This window comes from Manacus candei, unplaced genomic scaffold (assembly GCF_025592945.1).
Source record: "Manacus candei isolate 608988 ecotype Guabito, Panama unplaced genomic scaffold, ASM2559294v1 h1tg000077l, whole genome shotgun sequence".
Classification (NCBI taxonomy): Eukaryota; Metazoa; Chordata; class Aves; order Passeriformes; family Pipridae; genus Manacus; species Manacus candei.
In genome coordinates this window covers 6295967-6309657 of record NW_026138125.1, presented here as the reverse complement: position 1 = coordinate 6309657, position 13691 = coordinate 6295967, and the positions used below count along the sequence as shown (strand labels likewise).

Genomic DNA, 13691 nt, shown 5'->3' with positions numbered 1-13691 from the left:
ATTCTAATTTAACGGGGGATCAGTTGATCTCCAGACCCACCCTGTTATTACCTGCCTATATCCGACTCCTTCCCTTTTTTCCAACCTTCCTCTTCCACCTGAATACAAAATATTCTGTGTCCTGCAACGTGACTGAGCAGGGGGAGCATTTTCTGGACTAAATGCTGCAGAACTGATTTAAAATCTTTTTTTACACAGAAAGTATTTTCCTGTGTCAAAACAGGCCCCAGTTTACCTGCAAAGTGTGTTTAATCTTCTTTCTCTCTCTCTTGGCAGAGTTCCTTTGAGCCTGGTGACCCCCCAAGCCACGTGCCCACCTCCAGAAAGGTAAGGCAGCGCTGGACACCTTCAGAGGTGTGTTGTGAGCTTTCAAATCTCAGTTCTGCTCCCCAAGCACCCCAAAAGAAGGGATTACACCTGTTTTCCTGTTGTTCCCACCTGTCCCTTTCCATCTGGATTAGGCCACATCATTCCTGTACAGCTCCCTCCCTGCTAATCACTTAATTTGCAAACTTCTCCTTTTACCAGAGCCCCAAACCCCAGTTTGGTGCACGCTTCGAAGTCACACTTCCTGCCATTTTTTTGCCTTTTGGTTCCTTTGAAACCATTTCAACACGTTAGAATTGGTTTCCTGCACGTCACAGCTGTTTCTCTGGCGATTGGTTTGTGTTTGAGGCAGAAAGCCTGGTGGTCTTCCACGCAATTAAATTCAAAATAGCTGTGGGGATCCTGAAATGAAAACATATTTCTCTGCAGAACTGTCATCCTACCCGGTCCCTTCAGCTGAATCCTTGCTGTTCTCTCCCTTGGGATAAAATAATGTGTGTTTTAAGGCTGGGGTTTCTCTTTTCTGTCTCGTGGCCGTTAGAGCTGTGTAAATGAAACCTGGTTGTGCTGAACAGCTGGGAGTTGTATTTAAAAACCTCCCGTTAAGGCAAGTGAATTAACTAAGTAACAAAGTTAAAACCTGCACACTGAGAGGCCAAAGTGGTATCAGAGTCATCCCAGTCTTAGCAGGAACAGCTGAGCACAAGGGAAAACATGTCTGGGAAGGAAGTGAGCTCTGCTTGCACATTGTTCTCCTGGGCATGACTTACTGTAAGAACTTGCCAAACCTACCTTGTTAAAAGTCAGACGGTCCCAGTCGTGAGAGATTTTTAAAAATTACCTGCATTAGAGGGATTTTCTTGACTTAGGGCTGATTTGGTTCTCCTGCTCACAGCAATGTCATGTCAGTCGAGGGAATGCAGTGAAATGCAGCTCATCATATTTAGCTGAGGTATCAGCAAAAGGAAAAAAAAAAATCTGTGCCTGGTTTTATAAGGAATATTTATTTTATGTGACAAGAGGAGTGGAAAAAGTATTGTTTTTAAATGGTCAGTCTATAAATTCCAGTCCTTCTAGTGGAATATTGAACAGCTCAGTCAAAGATGAAGGATTTGAGGTTTTGTTTTTTCATGGTGATGCCTCAACCCTGCACTTTGTAGGGTTCCCCTTTGAGAAGGATTTTTAGGAGGGCACCATCACCCTCTGCCTGCCCCTCACTGTGTCACCCTCCACCAAAGGAGGACCTGACTCCACACTCTCCTTTCCACATGGAATTCGAAGCTGCTCAGAAAACATTTTATTCTGCATTTGACTTTCCTTTTTTTTTTTGGGTGCTGAAAAACTGCGTTTTTGCATGAATTTTCATGAAAAGTTTAGATGAATTTAGATTTTTGAGGGCAAGCTTTCGAGGCAGTTTACTATTTTGTGAGTCAGAATTGAGCTGGAAAACTGGTTGGAAGTGGAATGGCTGAGATCACATGGTGCCTTTCAAGTCAAAGATAGCTCCACTTGCTCAAGAGATGCTTTCATGTGGTTTCCAAGGGAAATAGTGACTTCTCATAAAATGTTTAGAAGAGAGCCAGTGTCCAAGTGCCTGGTGGCAAAGTTCTACTATTTCAGCCCCAAACACATTTTTCCAGCTAAATTAAACACGTGTTGGTGATGAATAAAACACCTTTGGAAGAAGGAGGTTGAGCAGGAGTTTAATATCCTTGACAAATTAGATCCCCAAACCCTCCTCTGCTGCACTTTAGTGAAGGTGGGAAGAATTAGCAGGTAAAGTACCAGGAACCTTTGAAAACTCCTCGTGCTGCAGATTTAGTGCTGATGGGTTGAGCCAAGGAGGGGAGGAGAGCTGGGCTGTGGGGTCACAGAATCATTTAGGTTGGAAAAGCCCTCCAAGATCAGGATTCTTCATGGAGCTGCTGCTTTCCCAAGATGCTCAAACCCTTCTCTGCTTGCAGGAGGCCCCAGAGTTTGGGGTTCCAGAGGTAAATACAAAGCTGTTCATGTCTTGTTCTCTGTGTGTTAGGCTTTTCATAGCACAGATCATTATCCTGACAGTTGCATTTTAGTTTGTCTTGGGGGGTTTCCTTAATTTTTGACTTTCGTAGTTTGTCGTGTTTTTAAACAAAATGACATAAAAGTTCACAACAGCTTTAATTTCTGGTCCCCTGGTGTTTGCTGCTGCTGAGGTTTAAATGGTGTATTTAAATTAATATTTCCAGTGTATTCAGACATGCTTGAATTCTGTTGTCTGAGGGGTGACAACAGAAAACTGAGCTGTGTGTGACATCCTTACTCAAACACCCCAAATCCTCAGCTAATAAAAAGTGATATTAAAGCTGAGTCTGAAACCACTCAGCCAAAAAACCAAAGAAGCCTTAATTTATCCCATTGTGCCAAATACAAGCAGCAGAACCCTTAGCTCACATCCAACCCTCGATGTCTGTGTTACAAGGAGACTGTAACTTGTTTTCTCATTGCTAAACTCCATAAATATTTCAGGCATCCTACCAGGGCTCCTCACTTGCAACAAGCTTTTACCATTCCACTGACTAATTGTTCTGGGTGTAAAGAGCAGCTCAGGCAACCCAAATAATCCCCTGGAAGCAGTGCAGACCTGCAAGCCCAGGGGTTCACACACGGGACTCTGGGAATTATTTTTTGCCTATTGATGCTCCCCAGGTCATCAAAATAGCCATCAAATATTCAAAATATTCATCGAAATATTAAGCTAATTGTGGTGGGTTTGGCTTCTCTCTCTGTGTTTTCTTCTAATCCAAGAAATGGTGGGTTTTTTTGAGGTACAATTCAGCATTTTTTCCCATTTTAAGTGTTGGGGTCACCAGTCAGTGATACCACTATGATTCCTTTGCTTGTGCCAACCTTTAATACATTTTTAGACAAGCTTTACTTCACTAAAAGTATCATCAGTGCCTGTGTCTAAAGTGGGCAGGGGATGTCTGAGCTTGGCCTAAGAGTGTCTGCATGGCCAGAGGCAGCCCAGGCCTGGGGGGAGATGGCTGAGCTCCCATTTGAGCCCTTTTACCAGTGGCAGCACTAATTTGTGTCCTTCTCCTCTCTCCCAGCCATCAGTTTTCATTAAGCTGATAGAAAATGATGTCTCTGAGATGTCCACCTGGCTTTGTGATCTGATTAAAATTGGTCCAAAAGTTACTGGGCAAAGGGGAGATGGGCAGTGTGATCATGGGGCTCTGTTTAACTGGAGGGAGAAGCCAAGAATTATTGGATTACAAAACTATATTGTGCATTTTTTGAGATATTTATGTCTCTTATAAAGCCTTTTCCTGGTCCATATTTGCCACCAATGGCAGGAATATAAACTATAAACTTCACCCCTGGTTTGCAGTGACATTTTACCTGGAAATCAGTGCTGGAAAATGAGGAGGATCTTCCAGAAGCAACAGCTTCTGAGAGGAGCAGGAGCAGTGTGACCATCCTAAGGGTGAACATTAGCAAGGCTCCTACATTTGGAAGACATTAGGTAGTTTATGTACTCTTTTATGCATGGAGCCTCCTAATAGTTACTTCTGGTGGATCTGCAAAACAGAAAAGACTTTAGGTTAAAGGAATAGTAATGAATCATTTATGAGATATTATCTGCGAAGATGGATTGGTTCCATCTGGTGCAGTAATAAAAATAATAATGCTTAGCAATTACAGAAATGCTTTACAGGTTTCCAGTGTGTGCATCACCAGCATTAATCTAAGATCTAGCCCATAGCACAGTTTTTAAGAGCTTGTAAAAGGGCTTCTTCAGCTTGGACATCCCACGTTATTTATTTACTTTTAACGAGGAAATTCGTCGTGGTGGAGTTTTTAAGCTGGTTTGGGCAACTGGGTTGTAGCTCCTTGGCCTAAAAGAGGGCCCCAAAATTAGTTTCTTTTCCCTTCTGTTAGTTTGAGTTGCTGCAAATGTCCAAGAGAAATCCAGCTCTATGGGCAGGTGTTCATCATCATACGAATGGTGGAAAAGTCCTGCAGGACTGACATTATCTCACAGTTATTTGTTAATCTCAGGTTTTGTGCCTTTTTTTTTTTTGAAGGCCAAGGGATTCTGAAGCAGAACAGAGTCTGACAGTGGTTGTGTCCATGTGTTAGGTTTCATATACAGGATATATTTCATATATAGGATCCTGTTACCTGAAAGAAATAACTTTTGTTCAACCCACAAAGAAATCAGATATCTGAAGTGGTGTTTTCCCATAAAACATCCTTTAGATGCTTTATTTAATTATTAAGCCTAATTTAACCAACAGAATGAGTAGTGGGTTTAATTTCGTCCTGCTTGGGTTTTCGTTTGAATTCTTGGAGAAAAAGGAGTGATGATAACTTTAGGCAAGAGAAAATACTGGAATATCTGTTGGGATTGTTTATGTGCTCCCCAGCAGACAGAGGTGGGGTAAACCAGGCAGGATTTATAGTAAGTGCAATTTAATATATAAGTATATAACTGATATTTTGAGCACGTCCATGGGCTCTGTGAATACACAGATCGAAACATCCTCTTACTATTTATTGAGGAACATGTGTAAGGGTGGCTTGGAATTGGCTTCTGTGCAGTGTAACCTGTGACCTTGAAAGCCAAGGTGCCACGTGAGCTCTGGCCTTGGAAATCTGTTTATCTGCCCACGTCAGAGATAAGACCCGGGCTTTGCACTGACCGAGGGGCACTAATGCCATTAACTCTGCTCAAGAGGAATCTCTGTATCTGACTGGGGTGGGTTGTATGTTTTCACCTGCCAAATATTGCGTTTGGAGACATTTAACACTTCTTCTAGAGAATAGAAAGGCTTCATTGTAACTAAAACATGAATTCGACCAAGCAAGACGTGATTTCCTTAAGCAATATTCTGTTAATTCATAGATAATGAGATTAATTAAAACAGATGGGAAAAAACCTCCAGTGTTTCATGTGCAGGGAAGATGATGGGCTCAGTTTAGTCATCCCTGGGTGCTGATCATCATTTATGGAGCAGAGCAACAGTTTGGTACCAAGTACCCCTTTAATCAGGAGTGACCTGGAAAGCAGCTCTGTCTCCTTATCCTGTTATCTGGGTCAGTGTTACATGGAATAACCTGCACATGGAGGAGCATCAGCAGAGCAAAGTCCATCCTGGCAGCTCCCAGGTGCTGCTGGGCCTGCTCTGCTCCCAGCCTGGAGCTTCCCGTGTTGCCTCCAGCTCCATGCTGGGGCTGTTCTGGTGTCCTCACCTGGACACCTCTGTGGTCATCCCAGAGCACAGGGCAAAGGATTGTGTCCGGGTGGTTCTGGGATATCCCCAGTGAGGGGCACTCCACACCCTCTCTAGGCAGCCTGTCACCCACACAGGGAAGAAGTTTTTCTTCCTCATGTCCAGGTGGAACTTCCTGGGCATCAGTTCCTGCCCGTTCCTCTTGTGCCAGTGCTGGACCCCCCCAGCAGAGCCTGGTCCATCCTCTGCCCCCTCCCTACACACACTGGGGAGGTCCCCTCTCAGTGTCTCCTCTGGAGGCTGAACAGCCCCAGCTCCCTCAGCCTTTCCTGTCCCAGAGATGCTCCAGACCCTTCAGCACCTTCGCAGGAGAATCATTTCCCAGGAGCTCCATGTCCCTCCTGTCCTGAGGAGCCCAGACCTGGACACAGCACAGCAGATGTGCCTCACAGGGCTGAGCAGAGGGGCAGGATCCCTTTGGTTCTTTGCTGGGTGGCAGCTCCTGCCTATTCCCACCTGTCAAACAGTGGCTAAAAGAAATTATGTCTTGTAACCTACTTTTCCTTCCATGACTCCTCCAAAGCCTGGAGTGCACCATGGAAATGCAAATGCACATCAGCCATTGGAGGAGGATGATAACCCTCCAAACTGCTGTGGAAACGTGGCCAGAAATTTAGGAGGATGAACGGAGGATGATTCTGAATGGGGGGTGGAGCTCCCTTGGGATGTATTTTCAATACCACATAAGAGTTCAATTCCCTCTAAACTGGCTTTGTTTCATAGAGTGGGGCATCAAAATAACCCCTTTCAAGCTGGTGGTACCCAAGAGCTTTGACTAATCCATCCCAGCTGATCTTACTTTGAGGTGGTTGGATCTCCTGGCCCCAGGAGTCTGCTCTGGGCTGCTGCCAGAGCTCACCAGCCAGGACAGGCAGGAAGGAAAATGTGCCTCTGCCAGAACTGGAATCGTGGCCCAAACCCACTCTCAGCAGCAATTTAAACCAAGAGGCCACTGTGAACAGGATCAGCTGTACCATCACACCCCTCCTGATTTTTAACCTCTCCTGGAGGTGTTTTCCCTCCCGGGGGAATGGTCAGAACTCAGAACAGGAAACTGCTGCTGCAAGATATCCCAGGTGCCTTGTTTCCAGTAACCATCATCTGCAAAATCTAGTCAGGCTAGTAAATAAGTGGGGTGATATTTCTTTCTTTCTGTTATTTCTCTCCTTAAAAAGCGATAATTATAGTGGAGAATATTGTCCCAGAGTTCCAAAATAATTTTCGGAGAAAATGGTCTTTGGTTGTTTCTACTCAGATGGGAGCTCAGCAGGTAAAGGGTTTGAGAACACTTTGAAAGAAATGAGTTACAAAACAGCAGCCCTGTTTGTTTAGGATGTATAACTCCCTTTTTTCCCCAGCAGGGTTATACCCAGAGCTGAGCTGCAACACTGAGTCATGTGTTGGGTTATCTGGTGCTAATGGCTCAATAATTGTGATAACATCAGAAATCACTATCACTCCTTGCTGAGAAATTACTTGTTACCATCCCCTTGTTTAAATATGGCTGTGATAGCTCTGAAATTATTTCCAGGACTGTTTGGAGGCTTCCCCTCATTTAACCTTCCAGATTTTAGTTATAAAAATAAAAAGCTTTGTTTGCATGTGTGGGAAATTCTTGGTTCTACCTTCCCTGTGCTGAGCTGCCTTTGTACATCTTCCCAGTGCTTTCCAGCCATGTGTGATGTTGAGCAGGTTTTATTTTATCTTTTTTAGTGTCTTGTAAAGATCCAGTACCTTGGTTTGTAAAATGTGCAGGGAAAAAAGGTGTTAATGGCTGATAAGAAATAACCTTAAAAACGCAGCTCGTCCCTTTCTTTCATCCTCTGTCGTCATCAGTGCATTCTGTAGTTTTTGCTTTTGAATGTTGGATTATCAAACTGATAACAAACTGGGCAAAACTGATTTGTTATCCTCCTTGTCTGAGTAAGAAGAGTTGGTCTCCCTTAGTGGAATTCCCTATGATAATGAATCCCATCTCAGAGGTACCTGCGGGTCCTCTGGTCCCAGGAGCCCCAAAATATCCAGAGTGTTTGGGGAAGATGAAGCTGAAAACAAATTCCAAAAGTATTTCTGTTGCTCCTGCCTATGTCCTTAGGATATGACAACTCAGGGAATTAGGTTCTGAATTATTAGAAACCTGAAGAAAAATTCCAGGGCCACCCCACAGCCAGTATTTTCCATACCATGAAGACACAAGCAGCTGTGTTCTCACTCAGATCTTGCTGCAAATGAATCAATGATGATGATTTATCACAGAGGACAGATTCCTCTTATTTTTATTACTGGGCATCCACAGAGTGTTAGGTTATAACTAGAAAAGAGGAATTCTCTCTGTATCCTTCTGTGCTTTGCAACCTTTCAGTGATGTTGTAGTTTACTTACTCAAACTGAGTGGTACTGATGCAGAAAGTGTGGAAATTCAGGGGAGGGATCACAAAATGACACTAAAATTGGTGTAGAACTCCAAGCTTCCCAGCTCCTACTTTCTTCCTTCAGCTGCCCTTGCAGGAAAAAGCATAACAGATTCTGTTTCAAAAATCAAAATAGGGTCATTTGGAGAATAACCTTTCAGCCATAAAATGTTGATGAGTGCTGGGTAGGACAGGTACTCTCCATTTACACACCTGAGCTGCAGGTGATCAGGGGAACATGGAACACAGCTATGGAATAACTCCCTGCCCACGGAAACAAAAGTCCCATACCTTCAAAATGTCATTTAAAGTGTCAGGGAGGGAGCTTTAAAAATGGTGTTTCCAGAATATTCCTATCATTATGAGTGACATCAATGGCCAGATTATCAACTGTGTAAGGACTGGGACAAATGGCCATTAGGGAATTATTCACTGGGAGAGGGAGTGTTGTGGTTTGGAGTGTGAGGTTGAGTCTGATTTTATTTCAGGCAGTTCCACCTCAGCTTGGGCACTGGGATCTCTGACCCCCTGTGCTGTAGGACTGGTCACACCAGCCTTGTTTCTCCTCCCTGGAGGAGATGGGGTGATGGGAACTCTTTATCCATGAAGAACAGTGAAGGCTGTGGGGCAGGTGTGAACAAGGTTAACCATATTCCTCCGTGTGGGAATCCACGTGGAGGAATGCCAAGAGCCTGTTTGCTCGTGCCAGTGGTGATTAATAAGTGTACAAGTAGGTTGACTTGGAGTTTGTAATTTGTGCAAAGGTTTGTAACCTAATTGGCCTGAATATCTTCGGGATATAACAGCTGGAGCTGTGCCAGGGGAGGGTTAGGCTGGACACCTGGAAAAGGTTCTTCCCCCAGAGGTTGGTTGAGTGCTGGAACAGGGAAATGGTCACGGCCCCAAGGCTGCCAGGGCTCAAGGAGTGTTTGGGCAACGCTCTGAGGGACAGGGTGGGATTTTTGGGGTGTCTGTGCAGGGCCAGGGATTGGACTGGATGATCCCTGTGGTTCCCTTCCAGCTCAGGGTATTCCATGGTTGTGTGCTAGTCCTTTTAAATCCTGGCACTTCCTAAAAGTCATGACAACCAGTGAGCCCGTGGTGACAGACTGGCTACAAGAATCCTGTCAGTGAGGGGCTTTGAAGGAATATGTCCATTAAGAGGGAAGTTCTTCCCTTGAAAGTGTTTTAGGACTTGTTGGTTTGCATTTTTTAAAGTTTCTTGAGCCTCTTTGCTTTTCTATTTTATTTTTTATAATTTTAAATGAACCCATGCATATGAAAGGTGGAGAGAAGGAGGGACAGACTCATTTCCAGAGTATATTCCTGATTTAGCAGGGCTGTCAGAGCAGTGGGGTTTGGTAGTGAGTGTTCCACAACCCCCACGAGGTTTTACATGTTTGGTAGTGAATGTTCCACAACCCCCACGAGGTTTTACATGTTTGGTAGTGAGTGTTCCACAATCACCACGAGGTTTTACATGTTTGGTAGTGAGTGTTCCACAACCCCCACGAGGTTTGACATGTTTGGTAGTGAGTGTTCCACAACCCCCACAAGGTTTTACATGTTTGGTAGTGAGTGTTCCACAACCCCCACGAGGTTTTACATGTTTGGTAGTGAGTGTTCCACAACCACGACGAGGTTTTACACGCCGATAAAACTCACAGGAGGCGGCGAGGCCGGACATGATCCTGGCTTCTCCTGATTTGTGTTGGGATTGCATGAGGGCTGTTGGGAAGAGGGAGGCTCCATGAATGGTGCCTTTTATCCCCAGTGGAACTGCCAGATTTTATTTAGTTCCTAAAGATAACCCTCACCCCTGATCTCCACATGACCAACACCGTGACCTGCAGCGGGGGCAGGAGAAGCCAAAGGAGCCTTTCTTGTGTGTTGCTTGGGCTTATTTGGATGTTCCCCCCTCAGGGGAAATCCCACAGGACCCAGATTAAACCTCTCATCCCCTTTCCCATCAGAGAGTCCTCAAAGAGAGAGTTGGTGTCTGTGCTGATATAAACACTCACGGCCTAGCATTTTAAAGGTAGTTATCAGTTTGGAGGCGACTTTCTGGGGGAATGAAATGAAGGATTCAAGAGTAAAACACCCCTTCAGGGGTGCTCTGTGTGTGGGAGTGGGGAGGGACGGATGGAAAAGGGTAAAACTTTTGTTCCCAGCAAAAACAGCTCGACGTGTTTTCAACGAACAAAAGTAGAAACCCATGGTGGATATATGGTTTAATTTATAGAAATCTGGAATTGTTACCTAACTGGGACATCAGCAGTGTAAAACTTTATGTTTAACAGGCTTTAGCACCTGAATGGGGCATGTGGCCCCCTCCCCTCCCGATTTCTCTGATTTCTCCATTTCCAGTGAGTTTGGTATTTAAATATCTGCCAACTCTCCGAGTTCCAACAAGCACTGGCATGAGTAATGAGTCAAATGTTAGAGCAGTATTATTCTTTGACAGTTCTAAAAGGATTATATAACCGGGATTTTAAATAATATTTTTGAAAAGTGTAATTTAAAAGGTCCTCGTGTTCTGCAAATGGTTTAATTTTTCATCCCATTTAATTGACATTGCAAAAGAATCATTAAGTCAATGATGATTAAAGCAGCACTTTTCTGGATCAAAGTCTCTTTGGGGAGAAATTTAGTCATCATGAAAGAGATACAGACATGGGTTTTGAGGATGCTGCAGCAGAAGCAGGGGCTGAATAGGCTTTGCAATAAATATCTGCTTTTGCATCTAATCTGGACCTTCCTTCCAGTTAATCCAAGGCCAAATCAAGAGTCCACATTGGATAGTGTGGAAAAATTCTGTTGTGATTTCACATCCCACTTGGGAAGGAGGGACTTGTTTCACCCAGGTGGTTTCAGCCCAGTTTAAGCCAGATTCTTGAGAAGTGAGGATTTGATCAACTTATTAAGTGTATTCTCATGGTGATATTAAGCTGCTTAATTTTCTGTGCAGTAAACTTCTGCTCTCCTTAAAATAAATAAGGAATTTTGCTTGGGTTTGTGTTGTTAGATCTCAAAGCTAAGCTGAAATGTGAGATACTTGTGTTTTAAGTCATATACTGGGGAGTTTCTCTGTAAGTCGTGGTCTTTACTGAAAATAAAATGTGTAGAAAACTCCAGGTTATGGGTAACCTCAGCAGAGCAAGTTGTGTAAAAGAAGATCATAAAGAGAAATAAAGGAGATCAGGAATTAAGGAATGATGAATAAGGAAAAGCAAGCATTTGTACATATAATATATGGTATATTATATACTACATATTATATTTATATATTAATATAATTAATAAGAGGACAGGAAATAGTGTAATAGGGCTGGTGAGAACATGGAATTGAGACAGGATGGGATCACAAAAAAAAAAGAAACCCCCCCAAAGTCAGGAATTGCTCAGGGAATAATTGGAAATAGGAGCAGATTGTCCAAGAGCAGAATAGAACTGATGTCCCAGTTTGAAAGTTTACTCCACATTTGAGTGATGTAGAGTTATTAACCAAATTTTCAGTTCTATTATATTAAGCTCCCTTAAGTAATATCTCTGTTAAAAAGCATGTTCAGCCTAAACCGAAAAATTCACTAAAACAAAGGTAAAAAATTATCAGAGAGGGGAAAAAACCTTTTTAAAGAACATGATTATGAAATAGGAATTTGCCAATGAAACAGTCAGTAAGTTCTCAAGCCTCTCAATGAAACAATTCAGCAAAAAAGCGTGGAAAAATGTACATCTTGTGACATTTTCCTGATGATCAGTTATTTGGAATTGTACTGAGCAGGATTGTTCCTTTCTTGAAAGGAAAAGAAAAGCAGGAGCTTGTCCACCCACACCTCTGAAGTAGCTGAAGGTTTGGCACTGAATATCCTGGTCATTGATGGTACAGAAATTTTCCAACCCTATCCAGGTTTCTGTAGGATTTAGTGGTTCCCAGGCTTGTGTCTTTAGCAATAATAATAATAATAATAAAAAAACCCCACTGGCTCCAAATGCACAGACTGGTCCCAGATATAGGCCCAGAAACTTATAAATCTGGGATAAAATGTCAGCACTTGGAAGGGAAAAAGGGCTAATTGCAACTATAAAGCAAATTAGTCCTTCCCCTGAAGATAAGGAAACCAGACCCTGTGTATCACTCTCATCCCTGGCCCCACATCCCACTTAATCATGTTCCCTCATCCAGGTTTCTCCTGAGTTTCTCCCACCATTTGCCCACTTTTCAGAACACCCTGTAAGTTTTCATTCATCCCTCTCCACCCCCCAGTTCCTTGGCTGCTCCCACAGGGAAGCTGAGGGAGTCAGAGCTGGCAGAGGCTTCTGCCTGGGGACCATTCCCATGGCAGTTCCTGGGGGATTTTTGCCTTCCAGGTGGAGAATGGGCACTCCAACAGCCCCGGGGGGAGGCTGAGGGGTCACAGCCAGCTGAGCTCCTGCTTGGGGACCATTCCCATGGCAGTTCCTGGGGGATTTCCCCCTTCCAGGTGGAGAATGGGCACTCCAACAGCCCCGGGGGGAGGCTGAGGGGTCACAGCCAGCTGAGCTCCTGCTTGGGGACCATTCCCATGCCAGTTCCTGTGGGATTTCTGCCTTCCAGGCAGAGCAGTGGGCACTCCAGCAGCCCTTAGAGCTGCAGTAGGATCGTTCCTCACTTTCCTTGTTTTCCACTCGTTCATCTGAGCAGAAAGTGAGGAACCACAGCGGGAAGTTTGCGCAGCACAAGCGAACCGGGAAGCGCAGGTGGAGAGGAGACCCTTTATCTCAGTCCTTTTGTTCCAGCACCAGAACCAGAGCCCCAGTTGTGCTGATTCCCTTCCCTTCAGTGCTGACTTCCCTGTCAGAGGCATTTGTTTTATGATCCAGGACTTGAGCCAGTCTTAGCCAAAGCTTCCCCGAGCTCTTTGCAGGAGCAGATCCGATGGGCTGCTGGGGCCGTGCCAAGGCGTCTGCGAGGCGTCTTCCTGTCCTGCCTCTATAGGAAGCACTTACAGGAGGCCAGGGGAGTTTAAAGAGTGGATCAATCCACGAAAATCTCGATTTGTAACTTCACTTCTTCCTTTTGGAGGGGAGCAGAAAGGTCCTTGACAAAATGATGGGACTTTTTAAGTTGGTGGGGAGACACAAGACTTGGCAGAGCAGGTGAAGGGTGGGATGTTTCCTAGATATCTGCAGGTAGGATGTGACCCAGGGGATTTCCCTGCAGGCTGAAAAAGGCCCTTGATGTGATGGTCTATTTGTAACATTTTCCCTGTCACTTGAAAAATCCCTAATTTTCCCTGCTGAAGTTTTCCCTCAGATGGGTTGATTATCTCCTTAAAGAAGAAAAAAACCCTCTTCTTTACAGAAATTTGTGATTTAAGTGCTCACTTTACTCTCCTGCTAATCCCTACCTTTCCGTGGGGGGCTGACAAGCATAACTGTTGAAATGGGGTCTATTTTAACTGTTTGGAGCAAATATAAGGAGCATATAAATGCAGAATATTTTAGTGCATGTTTTACATCTAAGTACTGACAGTTATGTCTGGGCTGGACTTGGCTCTGGAGCAGCAGGAGCCTCAGGGCAGCAGTGCCTTCTAAGCATGGCTCTTGTCTGTCTGTGGTATTTGTCTGCTCTTGAATACAATTTTTAATGTATTTATCTGGCAGTGTTCCTTGTGCATCCATTCCCAACATT

General features: G+C 44.2%; 1 long non-coding RNA gene across 2 annotated transcripts in view; it reads left to right on the top strand.

Annotated features, from left to right (window-relative positions):
- Positions 1 to 13691, top strand: part of LOC127481215 (uncharacterized) — a 153999-nt gene that overhangs the window by 88810 nt on the left and 51498 nt on the right. For both annotated transcript variants that reach the window (XR_007908148.1, XR_007908149.1), the window contains exon 5: positions 277 to 327. This is a non-coding gene — a long non-coding RNA (uncharacterized LOC127481215). The remainder of the gene's footprint in view (positions 1 to 276; positions 328 to 13691) is intronic.